Raw genomic sequence first — 16,254 nt, forward strand, 5'->3', positions numbered from 1 at the left:
ACCCCTAGAGCTGCGGATACAGCTGATCCCAGAAGGAATAGGATCACTCCTCCCAAAAGAATGAGAAATGGATGCTGAATTGCTGAACCCCAACAAATATTTACTACAACTGCTGCCTGCCATTGCACCGTGGTATACTGGTGAAAACACAAATGAGTGGGATATTGTAGGTCTATACCTGCAAAGGTGTCCCATATACATACACCCAGAATTCTGCGATAACCTGTTACATACACATTTTTGTTTATCAGAAATGAGTTCCTGCTAGGTGCACTTTCTTGTAAGCCTGTTCTTATTCTTTTTAATTTCAACAGTATATCACAGCCATCTTTTCATATATATATAATATATAAACATAAAAATATATATTATATATATATTTATATATAAATTATGTATAAACACTATTTTTGGTGTTATAAGAATCCATTGAAATGATTATTACAATTTATTCAACCATACCCTCACCTTATTGTTTAATATTTGTTTTTTAAAACTTTAAGTAATTATTAATAGCTCAGTAATAAATATTTGTGTAGCTGATACTTAGGGACATATCCTTTATTTCCTCCTTAGAATGTACTAGTAGACGTGGGAATTTGTGGCTAAGGTAGGTACTTTTTTAATGCTTTTGATACACATTAAGATGGTGCAGTTCTCTCTCTCTCTGTGTGTCTCTCTCTCTCTCAGACACACACTCATATTCATATTAGAGTGTTGGCTCATACAAAAATTTGAGGTCACTATTGCTTTTTCAACATATAAACTGTTGCTAAACTAGGTAGTATTCCATTTGAGTGCAAAAGCAATCTATAAGATTTAATCTCTTAAGACTTTTATCAATTCCTGTTTCTGCACCATGTCGTTTTACTTACCCAATCCAGGTTTGTGTCATCTGTGAGTGCCATAAACACACCTTCAACACCTTTATCCAACCCTCTAAATAAAAATCCCAAACAGTGCAAAACCAAGTCAAGGTCTTGTTGCCGTCTACTAAAGTCTCCTTGCATGTTGGCATCAAATTACTAGAACTTCAGAATCTTTGAATTTTAGAGCAGGAAATCAGGTCAGAATTAAATAGCCCAAGGGCTTTTTTCCCCCCAACCAATTAGAAAAACAGACTCAAAGAAATTGAGTAATGTTTACAAGGTCACACAGTTAGAATAATAAAGATATATGTGGTTACTATTTTTTATATTTAATTCCACTCTCATTTTCCTCCCTGCTCTTAATTGTTTTACTTAAAATTATATCTTCAGAGGATTCATATACATTTCACTGAAGTCAAGAAGCTCTATGTCAATATTTCCTCTCAACACATCAGCAAAAATGAATTCAGTGTGACATGCCATGTTTTTTTTAGTGCACTTAAACAGCAGTGTTTCCATTTATTCATTCAACCTACATTTTCTCACTGTGCTATCATTATAATTAAAGTTCTTTGGTTTATATATTCTCCTTCCTGGCTTGAAAATCATTCTCCTTTATGAACATTGGAAACAAATTAAGGTGGATGGGACCTTGGTATCCAATGCCTTTTCACTCGTTCAGATGGCAGGAAACTGTTATGGAGAGATAAGATGACGCCTGAGAGTAATGTGGAGTCTGTTGCCTTTGTCATCTGTGAACATGACATCATATTCCCTGAGACCGTTTCTCCTTCTTTTTAATGGGGACACATCTCTAAAGTTCTTTCTGTTGTGTTTAGAATTTTTGAGACTCCTCTTGTTCAGTGAGGACTTTAGTCTTCCTGATACTATTCATATGAGTTCTTACTAATCCTTTGGCTTAGCCTTGGTCATGTGCCCACATTCCGGGGTTTCTCCCAGTCCCATTCAGAAGCATTCTTTAGTTACCTCCCTCTTTAAAATTTAGAACATTTTAAAATGATTATTAGTTAAGATTCTTCCCCTCCAGCCTATTCCAAATTATCCCCATTTTACCACATTCCCTTATAACAGCCTGTTTTTTGAAATATCTTGAATTAAACCCAGGCAGAACTTCTCATTCCCATGCCTCACTGTTATTTGGTAAGAATCATCACCATTGTTATGACACTCTTCTCTCGCACTGGAGCCTCGCCCAGCATGGCTGTCATTTCTTCACCGTCAACTTGCTCTTCAGTGATGATTACGATTAGGAACAGAGTCTTCTTGCCTCTAAGTGGACTCAGTTGTCTGGAGGATTCTTTTCCATTTCTGGTGTTCCCCAGCAATGCCTGGGGTTGGGTGTGTAAAACTGTTTATGTCAATGATTCAGTATTGCAAAGCCTGTGTGGCTGCTGACATAACCCATTCTTCACAATCAGCGTTATTGGTAATAATTATATATATATATATATATATATATATATATATATATATATACACACACACATATATATATTGTTGTTTGTTTGTTTGTTTTGCGTTCTCTGTAGCTCTTCTCACTGTTCGCTCAGACACGGAAAAATGGATATTACCTCTTCAGCTCCATCTATTTGCACACTTGGGACCCATGTCTAGTTGCACGCTGGGTATAACTCGAATGCCTGTGGTAAAAGTATGTTACTCCTTACATGGGATCTGTTGCTCATCTTCTCTGTCATCTCCTCTGTCTGTAGGAGCCACAAATCTACCTCAGTCTGATGCGGTATATAAATAATAAACTCAACACTGGTTTCTCACCAATGTTGAGAGGTGAAGGGACAGCGGGGAGAAGTGTAGAGGGGAGACAGTGTGGGATTCCAGACCTGCAGCAGAAATAGTCTTGCATGTGTGCCTGTGAGGTTTGGTAAGGGTGTGGATTGCATTTTCACATTCAGGCACTTCCTCAAGAGAAATGAACAGGAAATGCACCTTCCGAGTTCCTTGCTCTTTCTTTCTAGGCTGACACTGTGGAGGCTTAAGGACTACAAGGGCCTTTGTTGAGAGCTAAATACTATGATTCCTTCCATTTAGGTTTCTGAACTGCAGAACAATCGGCAGGATTCTGTAGTACAGAACAGGCATTGAGGAAAAATCAGCTTTGGCTTCAGGCTACAGTGAGTACCAGCATTGATTTGCTTAATGGGATGAAAATCCTGCTATAGAATTCTCTTCCCTCCTTCAGATCTACAATGTCTATAGATCTTAGCCCATTCAAGTGTGATGCAGCCTGGAAAAGTCCTCTTTCTCTATATTCTCTTCTCCCATCTAGTTGAAACACCTATTAATACTGTACCTTTATTGTGGGAGAGATGGACTATGAAAGCCCGTAATAGGATTAAAAAGGGTTGTCTCTTCCATCTCCTCTGTAGATACTCCATGGTCTTCTGTTTTCACCCCTTTAACAGATTCAAGACTGAGCTGGTACTAATGATTTACATCTTCGTGTGACTGAGTTTCACAGACAAGCCCAGGCTTGCTGGGACACCAGCCAGCTTACCCCCAAGGGACCCGGCTGCTGAAGGAATATGTGTAACTGAAATGCCAGGCTCCACTTTTAACAGTGTTGCCTCCAATTCTTTATAATTGTGTAGCTATGATCATTTATACACGGACAAAATGGATTTGCCAGCTACCCTGGAAATTTAACCACAAGTTTAACGTGCTGTAGAAGTTTCTCCTATTCCTGCTTCCTGTTTTGCTAAGATACGTATATTTTTTAGATCAGGAATGGATTTCGCATTCTTTCAAATGCTTTTTCTGAGTCTACTGAGATAACTATGTCCTTTTTTCTCTTTTGGTTGTTGATATGCGAAATAATGTTAATTAGTTTTTGAATGTTAAATCAACCTTGCATTTCTGGAATGAACTCTACTTGGTCATCATGTATTTTCCTTTTATTTTGTTATATTTGACTTATATATTTCCCTTAATATTTTGCTGATGCTTGCATCTATGGTCGTGGGGGATATCTGTCTGTGAGTTCTTTTCTGTTTTTCGTCTAATTTAGGTATCAGAGTAATGCTGGCCTCATTTAGAAGACCTGGGAAGTATTCACTCCTTTTCAGTTTTCTGGAAGAGTTTGTGTAGAATAGTAATTCTTCCTTCACTGTCTGTGAAAAGTCACCAGTTAAGCTACCTGTGCCTGGAATTTTCTTTCTGGGAAGGTTTGTAACTACAAACTCAATGTATTTAATAGACATAGAAAGGCTATTTAGGACATAGAAGCTTATTTTTGAGTGAGCTTTGTTAGCTTGTGTCTTCCAAGTTATTTGTCTACTTTATTCAAGTGGTTAAATTTATTGGCATAAACTTGTCCAGCATATTCCCTTATTATCCTTTTAATATCTTTAGAATCGGCAGTTATTTCACTTTCTCATTCCTAATGTTGGTATTTTGTTTCAGCTTGCTTTTTTTGCCTTGTAAGTCTGGCTAGAGGCTTATTAATTTTAATCATCTCAAAGAACCAGCTTTTGACTTTATCGATTTTCTCTATTGTTTTGTTCCCAATGTTATTGTTTTCCACACTGATATTTATTATTCCTTCTTCTTACTCTGTGTTTAACTTACTCTTCATTTCTAGATTTTTTTTTTTTTAAAGACTTTTATTGGGGAAGGGGAACAGGACTTCTGTCGGGGAACAGTGTGTACTTCCAGGACTTTTTTCCAAGTCAAGTTGTTGTCCTTTCAATCTTAGTTGTGGAGGGCGAAGCTCAGCTCCAGGTCCAGTTGCCATTGCTAGTTGCAGGGGCGCAGCCTACCATCCCTTGCGGGAGTCGAACCGGCAACCTTGTGGTTGAGAGGACGCTCTCCAACCAACTGAGCCATCTGGGAGCTCAGCAGCAGCTCAGCTCAAGGTGCTGTGTTCAATCTTAGTTGCAGGGGGTGGAGCCCACCACCCCTTGCAGGAGTCGAGGAATTGAACTGGCAACCTTGTGGTTGAGAACCCACTGACCCATGTGGGAATAGAACCGGCAGCCTTTGGAGTTAGGAACATAGACCTCTAACCGCCTGAGCCACGGGGCTGAGATTTTTTAATTGGAAGCTGAGGTCATCGATTTGAGACCCTTTTCTCTTTCGTATATAAGCATTTAGAACTATAAATTCTCTTCCAAATGCTGCTTTAGAGATAGCCCACAAATTTTTATGTGCTGTATTTTCATTTTAATCAGTTCAAAACTTCTAATTTCCCTTTGATTTCTTTTTCTGACCCATGGGTTATTTAGAAGTGTGTTTAGTTTCCAAATATTTGGTGATTTTTCCAGAGATCTTTCTGTTACTGATTTCTAATTTACTGCTAATGTGGTCAGAAAAGATACTTGTCTGACGTGAATTCTATTGAATTTATTGGGACATCTATTATGACCTTGAATATTATCTGTCTTGGTTAAAAAATGTGTGCATTTGATAACAATATGTATTCCATAGTTGGGCCTAATATTCTATAAATGCCAATTATGCCAAGTTGGTTAATAATTTTGTTCAAATTTTCTATATCCTTACTGATCTTTTCTACTCATTCCATCAATTATTGAGAGAAGGGTATTAAAATCTCTAACTATTGCTATGGCTTTCTCTATTTCTGTTGTGGCGCTGTCAATTTTTGTATCATGTAGTTTGAGATTCTCTTATTATGTGTGTAAATGTCTAGCATTATATGTCTTCTTCATGAATTGACCTATTTATCATTATGAGATGACTTTATACCAGGTAGCATCCTTCACTCTGAAATCTACTTTGATATTAATATAGCCATCCCAGCTTTCTTTTGATTAGTGTTAGCGTGATATATATCTTTTATCACTCTCAAATCTGTGACCTATTTGTGTCTTTATATTTGAAGTGCATTTTTTTTATTGGCAGCATTGAGTTGTGCCTTGTTTATTTATCAAGTTGGAAATCTCTGCTTACTAATTGGGGTTTGTAAACGACTTACATATTTTGTGTTTATTATTTTGTGTTCATTAAGATCTGTCATCTTGCTGCTTGCTTTATATCTGTCCCACCAGTTGTTTATTCCCTTTTGAAACATTTTTTTGCCTTCTTTGGGATTAATTGAATACTTTATGTGATTTAATTTTGTTTCATTTGTTGGCTTATTAGCTATAAATCTTTGTTCTGTTATTTTAGTGGAAGCTTTAGGGTTTATAGTATACATCTTCAGCTCATTACAGTCTACCTTCAAATGATACATCATTTTATCAGTAGTATAAGAACCTTGTAATAATATGCTTCCATTTCTTCTGTTGCAGACTTTGAGCTAACATTGATGTCCATTTTATTTTTACGTATGTTATAAACCCCATAATATAGGCGTTTTAACTTTTGTTTAGACAATCAATGTCTTTTAAAGAGTTGTCCATAATAGAAAAATATTTTTTTACCCACATAGTTATAGTTTCTGATGCTCTTTATTTCTTGATGTAGATCAGGTTTCCTTCTGGTACCATGTGGTTCTGCCTGAAGGTCTTTCTTTAACATGTCTTACAGTGCAGTTGTGCTTGTGATGACTTCATTCATCCTTTGTATATTTGAGAAAGGTTTCATTTTGCCTGTATTGTTGAAATATATTTTTTAAGTTGAGTATTTTTCTTTCCGTATAATAAAGACATTACTCTCACTTGTATTGTTTCTGATGACTAATCTGTTGTTTCCTTATCTTTGTTCCTCGTACATAATGTGACACTTTTTTTCTCTGACTGCTTTTAAGTTGTTCTCTTTCTCACTGGTTTTGAGCCATTTAATGACAATGTGCCTTGATGTAATTTTCTTCATGCATATCATACCTTGGGCTTATTGGGGGTCTTCAATCTATGGGATTAGAGTTTTCCTCAAATTTGGCATATTTTTGGCATCTTTCTTCAAAAACTTAAGAGTCGCAGCCTCCCTGTCTTCTCCTTCTGTGACTCCAATTACATGTATATTAGGCTGCTTCAAATTGTACCACAGCTTATTTATACTTTCTTTACCTATTTGTTTCCCTGTGCTCTATGTATTTCATTTTTGATAGTTCCTGTTGCCATGTCTTCAGCATACTAACCTTTCTGTCATTCATTCCATCTGTTTTTTTTCCCAATCTCTAGAAATCTGATTAGAGTCCCTTAAAAATATTTTCCATGTCCCCACATCCTTTTTAAATACATGGGATACAGTTATAACTGTTTTAGTGATCCTGTTCGATAGTTCTAAAGTGTCAGTTCTGTGTTGGTTTTCTTCAACTGAGGTATTTCCTTTTCTGAGTCATATTTCTCTGCTTCTTTGTATGCCTGGTAGTTATTGATTGGATCTGTCAGACATTGTGAATTTTACCTTGTTGGGTATTTTGTATGTTTGTATTTTTAAAAATATTCTTGAGCTCTGTTCTGTAATGTAGTTTTGTTTCTTGAGAAATTGCTTCTTTCAGATATTGCTTCTAAGAGTTGTTAGGGACTAGAGCAATGCTCATTCTTGGGCTAATCTTCCATCACTAAGGTAACAAACTACGACAATCAACTTGTGTGTATTCTATCACTATCCCTCAACTCCAGGTATTTTTAGTTTGGTTGAAGGGAACAGGCACTATTCTCCACCTTGTGTGAGCATTGGACATTGTGACCCTTAATTATTTGGGATAGCTCTTTCCCAAGCCTTTCCCAAGAAATGTAATTTCTTCAGTGCATACACTGATTAGTACACAGCTGAGTACTCGAAGGGGGTGCCCTACAGCACTTCAGATATTGTGATATTCTCTCTGTTTGTAGCTTTCTCCTGGGTGGTACTCTTTCCTGAGAAATCTAGATACTTAGATCTCCCCAGGACCTCAGCTCCATCTTCTAAACTCAGGGAGTCTGCCAATCACCACTTGGTTTCTTCCTCCCTGCACTACAGTCTGGAAACTCTCAAAACTCTCATTTAATTCTCATCTCTCAGGGATCACTGTCCTTTGTTGTCTGATGTCAGCGCCTTGCAAACTTTGTCATACATATGTAAGTATGACATATACTTTTTCAGTTTTTTGTTATTTCAGATAGGAGGATAACTCTTGTTCTTTACACTCCATCTTGGGTGGAAACAGAAGTTTGTAATTTTTTATAAAGGGAAAATATAATCACAATTTCAAACAACTGATGAGGAACCAAAATCAAATTTTGAAACATCAACTGTTTTTTAAGTCATATATTGGCTGTATGATACGCTCTTGCATTCAGAAACAGGAAATAGATAAAGATAACTCGCTGTATTGTGCAATAAGAATTGTTCATAGTGAGACCTTACAGGACTCAAATTGAAATATCTTTTGAGACATAAAAAATGTTAGAATATTTTGACAGAACTTTATGATTCATATATATATATATATATATATATATATATATATTTTTTTTTTTTTTTTTTTTTTTTCACTTGAAGAGAATACTTGTATCATTTTTTTGTTATTTAGAATAAAATCCAGGACTGACTGTTCAAAAGGTCTTAACCATTTTACAATCTTTCCTAACAAATTTATTTTCTCCCTAGACTCTGTGTATCCCTTGTGGTTGTTTTTACTGGCATTGATAGTTAAAGCAAAGATCATAGTTTTGAGTTTTATAGTTTCAGTTTATTGCCCTTTTTTCTTAAAACTTTTTTGCTAGAGTATATTTTTAATGTACTACTTCTTCCTAAGTGTTTTTATAAAATATTAATAAATCATAGGCTGCAATGTTAATATTAGTATGCAAAGGGGTATTTTATGTTTGAAAACTATAAGGTAGTTCACTAAATAGTATTCATTTTTAAAGATTGTATATATGTGTTACATATATATATATATATATATATATATATATATATATATATATATATATATATATATATATATATATATATGTTTTTCCACCTCTTTATAGGAATGGTCACTGTTGCTAAGCAACAATTATTGCATAGCAATAGATATATAAAGTTCTGCTGGGCATTAGTTTTTGCTTGTGTTTTAGCTTTTGAAGGCAACATAAAATTTCTTCTTTAAAAACTCAGCTTATAGCAACAATATAAAAAAGTCAAGGAGAGATGTGAGCAATCGGTAGCAATAACATCTGAAACAACCACATTTAACACCCATAGCATTAAACAAATATTTAGGTGACTTTTACATAAGTCAATGGTGAGCAGTTTGGAGCCACTTTGTGCAGAGATAGCCCTTGACTGCATTTTGAGGTCAGTATTTAGAGAACTGTCTCCATATTGCTACTTCTCAAACATGCCCAAAGATTCACATTCATCACTAAATAGCAGTGACCTCTTTTATCTTTCATTCTTTCGTGAAGTAAGTAATCTAAATTGTAAAAAATGCATATTGTCCTTCTGTGGGATGGACATATAAGGCTATGCTCATTTTAGATGAAAAGAAACGGATTATCTTCACATTTTAATTTTTTTGTAAATTAGCCTTTATGTAAAAATGGTTGCTAATTATTTGTGCTTTCATTTAATACCAGGGGTGTCACCCAATCATCTCTAACATAGTTATACAGTGTACACTTTTATATTTAAGTTCTGTCATTTCTGCCCTTGCAGTGTTAACACCAATCTAAATCATTCATATGTTTGCGGATTTGTAGATTTTTGTTGTATTTTCCTTAAATGTTCCTATTAGTTGCTTTATTTTGATTTATATTTTAATGACATATTTATAGGACATATTATCATTCATAAAGGGCTATTGCCTACATTATTTCACATGAGACTATGAGGCAGGTAATATTGTTTATATTTTTCAGGTTAGGAAATTGCTGTTCAGCTGGTTGAGCAAATCAGTCATGTTCCCCAATAAGTAAGTGATGGAATCTAGATCTAAATGAAGAAAATGTCAATAAAAAGAGTGTGCTCAGTCTATTACCATACATTTATAAAATGTTTGCTATTTTTTCATTTGAGAAATGCAGGCTTATTACAGTACGAAATTACGTCTTTGAACCCTGGCTTCAAATAAAGGATTTAAGATAAACCAATATATTTCATAAATAATATGTGAATCTTGGCAACTCACTTTTTTTTGACATGTGCTTCATTTATTTTCAACAACATTTCTCACTTTGTTTTGCTTGTTGCTTGTTCATACATCACTGATGTATAACAAAGCACTGGCACCACTACACTCAGGACTGTGTAATGATCATACCACAATCACACTATTCCTGACAGTGAGAACATTCAAGTAAATGCTTAGAACACAAGAAATTAAAGTGTAAAGGGGTAGTATCACCATAAGCCTCAATTATAACTAGAAAGTCACTAAGTACAATTACAAATCAGAAGACACATGAGATGACCATGTGCTTTAATTTTGTAAAAGCATAATTTTACCAAGCTATAATTTTACCATTTTTTCCAATTTATAAGTTATGTGTGCTTTAATTTTTTTTAAGATTTGATACTTTTTTGGTCATATTTGTTATAAGTGAGAGTCAGGTTATCTAGTTAATTTTAAAAAGTATATTCACCATTAGCTTGAACTGGAGCTGAAATATACCAACTGGAATCTGGGTCTAGGAAGTGAGGGTTCCCTACAGTAGCAAACATATTGATACAAAAGAAGTGAAGAAAAGGAAAGGAGCTTGAGAAAGAAAATATGGGGGCTTGGTGGTAGACACCTCATGGCATGTCTGGGACAGAGAAGATCCTTCATAAATGTTGGTAGATTGAATGAATGAATGAATGAATAAATGAATGAGTAAATGAACAAATTCATGCACAAATGAGAATCACTTTTTGCCATTTTTTAACCTAGAAAAACTTTTGAGAGAGTCAAATCAAACTTGTTTGGGTGCCCTACTTTCATCCTTTCCAAAATTGCTTTCTTCCTATGCCTGCCTTTACTCCTTCCTACAACCAAAATTCCCAACTGCCAATTAGTAAACTTGATGTGAATTAGTAGTACCCTGTAACTGGCATTTGCATTTTTAAAGAAGTACGAGTATATTTCAATCTCTGACAGAATTATATTCAGCGTAATAAATTTGGTTTAAAAAAATCCTATAGAAGGTGGAAAATTACTTGGGGACAAGGAGGGGAGATTGATCACCCTTAGCAGGCATTAGCTCACTTAAGATTTTTAAATTTGCAGTTTCTTTCCTTGCTCCATTCTACACCTACTCTCTGGAGGCCCCCAATTTATTCTTCTTAAGTTCTTATGTCAGACAAGTCGTCCACCAAAAAAGTGGAAAAACTATGTAGGCAGTGGTAGCTCTCTGTATGTCATTTTAATCATTCATTTATAAAACCACACAGTAAGTCAGATGTCAGGACTAAATGAATTACAGAAGGATGCTCACAAGATTTCAGAACAATGTAGGAAATGTTCTATGGCTTAATTTAACCCTCTGATTTGATTTGAATCAATTCCCAAAGTACTATAAAGGGGTACTCTTTGTAATAGTGTCAGCAACTCCAAACAAATGCAAGCCATGGTTTATACCCTCGAGGATTTTAGAGTCTATTTGATGAGACATGTTTGTTACCACAATTTTTGAAAATTCACAATTCAGTACAACTTCTTGATCAAAATTCTAGAAAAAGTGTCAAATAAAGTTTATTTGACCACAAACCACACACACACACACACACACACACACACACACACACACAGTCCTTTGATGCTTTCACATGCAAGCCAACATCAAATGACTGTATAACAGTGTCATTTGAACAGTACATCATAAAATGAGTACTCTGGAAAGTCAAAGCTATTGTGAGCTTTGTATTGAAAAACCTTTGGAATATCAGGGATATTAATAAACTGTGATGAACACACAATGCAGTACACAGATGATATATTACAGAACTGTGCACTTGAAACCTATATAATTTTATTATCCAGTGTCATCCCAATAAATTTAATAAAATTTAAAAAAGAAATTAACTGCGATGACGGCTGGCAAATACGTAAGTTTTCTATAGGATGACATAGAGGCTATTTTGTAGTGGGTAAAGTGTTCAGGAGAGAAGTCAGTTGAAATGTTGACCTGTGCCTTCTCCATGACCTTTGAGACCCAGGGAGAGATAAATATCTTGAGAGGAGTACATGAAAAAATAACACTTAACCTCAACATCATAATGATTTTTTTAAAAAATCACTTCTTTCTGTAGAAAGAAGAGAAATCTATGGCAAATGCTAGACTTCAGACTTAGAATATATTTTTTGGTCAAAACTCTGGAATATATTCTAGAATGAGTAAACGGTACTTCTTGACCTAACACAATACTATAAGCTAAGTTTTGCTTTTATAACTTGTTTGTTATCATATTAGGAGAAAAACTACTTGAACTCTGAAGCATACTGCAGATCTGAGAAGTGGCAATGCTTGTGGGGAATACTCGGGGAGCCTGCCTCATGCAGTTTCATTTTTCAAACATTGTTCAGCCTTTTATCACTGTACATAGTCACTTCTAACAATTGGACCCTAAGGTTGGAAGCATGAAGAGAGAGGAGCAGTTCTGTTATATATTCTTAACTCAAAATGAGGATGAAAATGATTCTAGATAACTGTAGTCTGTAAATAATACTCCAGAAATTGGTGACTATAACAGTGATTCTCAAACTGTCTTAAAGAATTCTAGGGCTCTGAGAATGAACTTTTGGTACTTTCTGGGGATGAAAGTTGGGGCTAGAGAGTTTTAGTCCCTCTGACTGCACTCCATTTAAGAAGCTATACCTTTATACCTTTTGCATATGGAGATTCTGTAGAAGCTTTCACTTCAGAAAAAGTTTTGGACTTTCCTGGGATAAATCTGAGCACAAATCTGAATACCAGACCCTGAATCTCCCACATCTTAATCTTGGACATCCAGCCTCCAGAACTGTGAGAAATAAATTTCTGTTGTTTATAAGCCACCCAGTTTATGGTATTTTGCTAAAGTGATCACTTAAGACAGTGATATAGTTGATTTATATTCTGACACAATCTATTTCTCTCATCATATACTGATAACAAAAGAGTTCAGGGGAGAGATCCAAGGTGATGAAGTAGGCAAAACTGTGCCTGCTTCCTTCATGACCACATCAAAATTACAACTAAATTATAGAACAATCAACCTGCAGGACCATCAGAAGTATAGGTGAACAGAAGTTTTATAACAAGGATATAAAGAAGAAACCATGTGAAGACTGGTAGGAGAGAGAGAGTCGTGAAAGGGGCCAGCCCCAACCTTCCCTGTGGCAGTTGAAAATTGGGAGGGATATATCAACCATGAAGGCTCCCCCTGGAGGAATGAGGGACCCAGACCCCCACATCAGCCTCCCTAGCTTGGAGTACTGGTGCTGGGATGAGGAGGCCCCACAACATCTGGCTGAGAAAAATATTGGGGATACCAACTTTCTTGATGAAAGAAAAGGCTGCAAAAAACCCAGACGTCCTCTTAAAAGGCCCATGCACACTCATACGTAGGCACTCACCCTGGGCTCCAGCAGAGGGACAGTGACTCAAGGGACATCAGAGACATATGGAGAAAGACAGAGTTGTGTGAATTTGGGGCAAGGACTAGAGGGATAGTTGCCATTTTTCGTGTGTGGGGTGCTGCTCTCATGAAGCCAACAGGCAGGCACCATCTTTCCTGTATTGAGCCCCATGCCCATGGGCAAATCTGAATCTGAATTGGTCAGGTGAGTGCTGGCTCTACCCTGGTGACTCACTGAGAACCCAGCACACACAACTCAATACCACATGAGGCTTTATCAGCAGCTGAACCTTATGGGAGCTGGCAAAGAGCAGCAGGCCTCAGTGTGTGCTGGTTTTTTGCAGAGAGCTATGCCAGACTCAATACTGGTGGCAGTTGTCCTTGGTTCACAGCGTGGCCTCTCCCACGTGCCTCCAGGTTTAGCACAGGCAGTGACCAACCATAGATTTCTTTGTAGCTCCTACCAGGTTGTTCCTGGATGGTCACCGACAGTGGCTGATTTGGCCTGTACCAGAGCCCTCCCAAAAAGCTCCAGAACCAACATACTTAGAGGTTGGGTTCAGACCACGGCAAAGCACCATGTAATTAGCCCCACAAGAGGCACACCCAAAGGGCTGTCTCAACAGGCACCAGAGCCTGCTTGGGAGCAGCCCACTCCATTGGGTAAGCCCTCCTATACATCAGCCCATAAGCTGTGGCCATGGCCAAACCCACAGCCAGTCAGCCGGAGGGTCAATCCTACCGATTGATGTGCCAATAGAAATCACTCAAATATATTAGGTTGGTGCAAAAGTAATTGTGGTTTTTGCAATTACTTGTAACCTTTTCAACCGCAATTACTTTTGGATGAACCTAACAACAGGAGGGCACTCACAACACCCACAAAGAACACTCCTGGAGCACCTGGCTCAGGTGACCAGGGAGACTATGCTACTGGGTGCCACAGGACACTAACTACATAAGGCTACCCAGAAAAACTGGGAGACATAACAGATCTACCTAATACATGAAATAAACACAGAGAGGCAGCCAAAATAGGAAACAAAGAACTACATCCCAAATTAAAGAACCGGAGAAAACTTCAAAAAAAGAATTAAACAAAATGGAGGCCAAGCAACCTACCAGAGATAGAGTTTAAAATGCTGGTTATAAGGATGCTCAAGAAACTTAGTGAGAACTTCAAAAAAGAAGTAGTAAGCATTAGAAAGGACATAGAAACCATAAAAAAGAAGTAGTCAGAAGTGAAGAATACAATAACTGAAAAAAAGAATGCACTAAAAGGAATCATCAGCAAACCAGATGAAGCAGAGGATCGAATTAGTGATTTGGAAGAGAAGGTAGCAGAAAACATCCAATCAGAAGAGCAAAAAGAAAAAAAGAATAAAAAAGTGAGGATAGTTTAAGAGACCTCAACATCAAGTGCATGATTTGCATCATAGGGGTACCAGAAGGAGAAGACAGAGCACAAGGAATTGAAAACCTATTTAAAAAAATAAAAACTTCCCTAATCTGGTGAAGGAAATGGATATTCAAGCCCAGGAAGTGTAGAGAGTTCCAAACATGATAAACCCAAAGAGGCCCACACAAATAAACATTATAATTAAAATGGCAATGGTTAAAGACAAAGAGAAAATTCTAAAAGCAGCAAGAGAAAGACAACTAGTTACTCACATGGGAGCTCCCATAAGACTGTCAGTTGATTTCTCAACAGAAACTTTGCAGGCCAGAAGGGACTTCCACAAAATATTCAAAGTGGTGAAAAGCAAAGATCTACAGCCAAGAATACTCTACCCAGCAAGGCTATCATTTAAAACTGAAGGAGCGATAAAGAGCTTCCCAGACAAGAAAAAGCTAAAGGAGTTCATCACCACCAAACCAGTATTACAAGGAATGTTGAGGGACTACTTTAAAATGAAATTTAGAAAATCAAAATTATGAATAATAAAATGGCAATAACTACATACCTATCCACAATTACTTTCAATGTAAATTGATTAAATGCTCCAATCAAAAACATAGGGTGACTGACTAGATAAGAAACCAAGACCCTTACATGTGCTGCCTATAAGAGACTCACTTCAGATCAAAAGACACACACAGACTGAAACTTAAAGGATGGAAAAGTTATTTCATGAAAATGGAAACAAAGAAACAAATAAAGCTGTAGTAGCAATACTTATACCAGATAAAATAGACTTTAAATAAAGGCTATAACAAGAGACAAAGAAAGACCAGCAATCTAATCCCACTTCTGGGTATTTATCTAAATAAACCCAAAGTGCTACTTTGAGGGGACGTGTGCATCCATATGTTCATTGCAGCATTGTTTAGAATAGCCAAGATGTGTAGGCAGCCTGGGTATCTATTGATGGATGAATGGATAAAGGGTAGGTGGTACATATATACAATGGAATATTGCTTGGCCATGGAAGGTAATGGGTTCTTACTCTCTTTAGCAGCCTGGATGGACCTGGAAGGTATTGTGCTGACTGGAGTATGTTGGACAGAGAAAGACAAATGCAATGTGATTTTAGGTGTATGTGGAATCTAAAGAACAAAATAAACAAACATACAAAACAGAAATGAACATAGATACAGAGAACATTTTGAGGGTTGCCAGATGGAAGAAGGGTTGAGGGTGGGCGAAAAAGTTGAAGGGATTAAGAAGTACAAATTTGTAGTTACAAAATAGTCATAGGGATTTAAAGGAAAGCATAGAGAGTATAGTCAATAATGTAGTAATAACTATGTATAGTAGCAGGTGGATACTAGACTAGTGAGGGGGATTACTTCTTAAATTATACAAATGTCTAACCACTATGTAGTACACCTGAAATTAATATAAAATAATATTGAACATCAACCGTAATTTAAAAATTACTAAAGGGGGAAAAGGTGAAGGGGAATAAGAGATCCAAATTTTCAGGTACAAACA

This window comes from Rhinolophus sinicus, chromosome 8 (genome assembly GCF_057876585.1).
Source record: "Rhinolophus sinicus isolate RSI-liver-muscle chromosome 8, RSI-T2T, whole genome shotgun sequence".
In the NCBI taxonomy this organism is placed as follows: domain Eukaryota; kingdom Metazoa; phylum Chordata; class Mammalia; order Chiroptera; family Rhinolophidae; genus Rhinolophus; species Rhinolophus sinicus.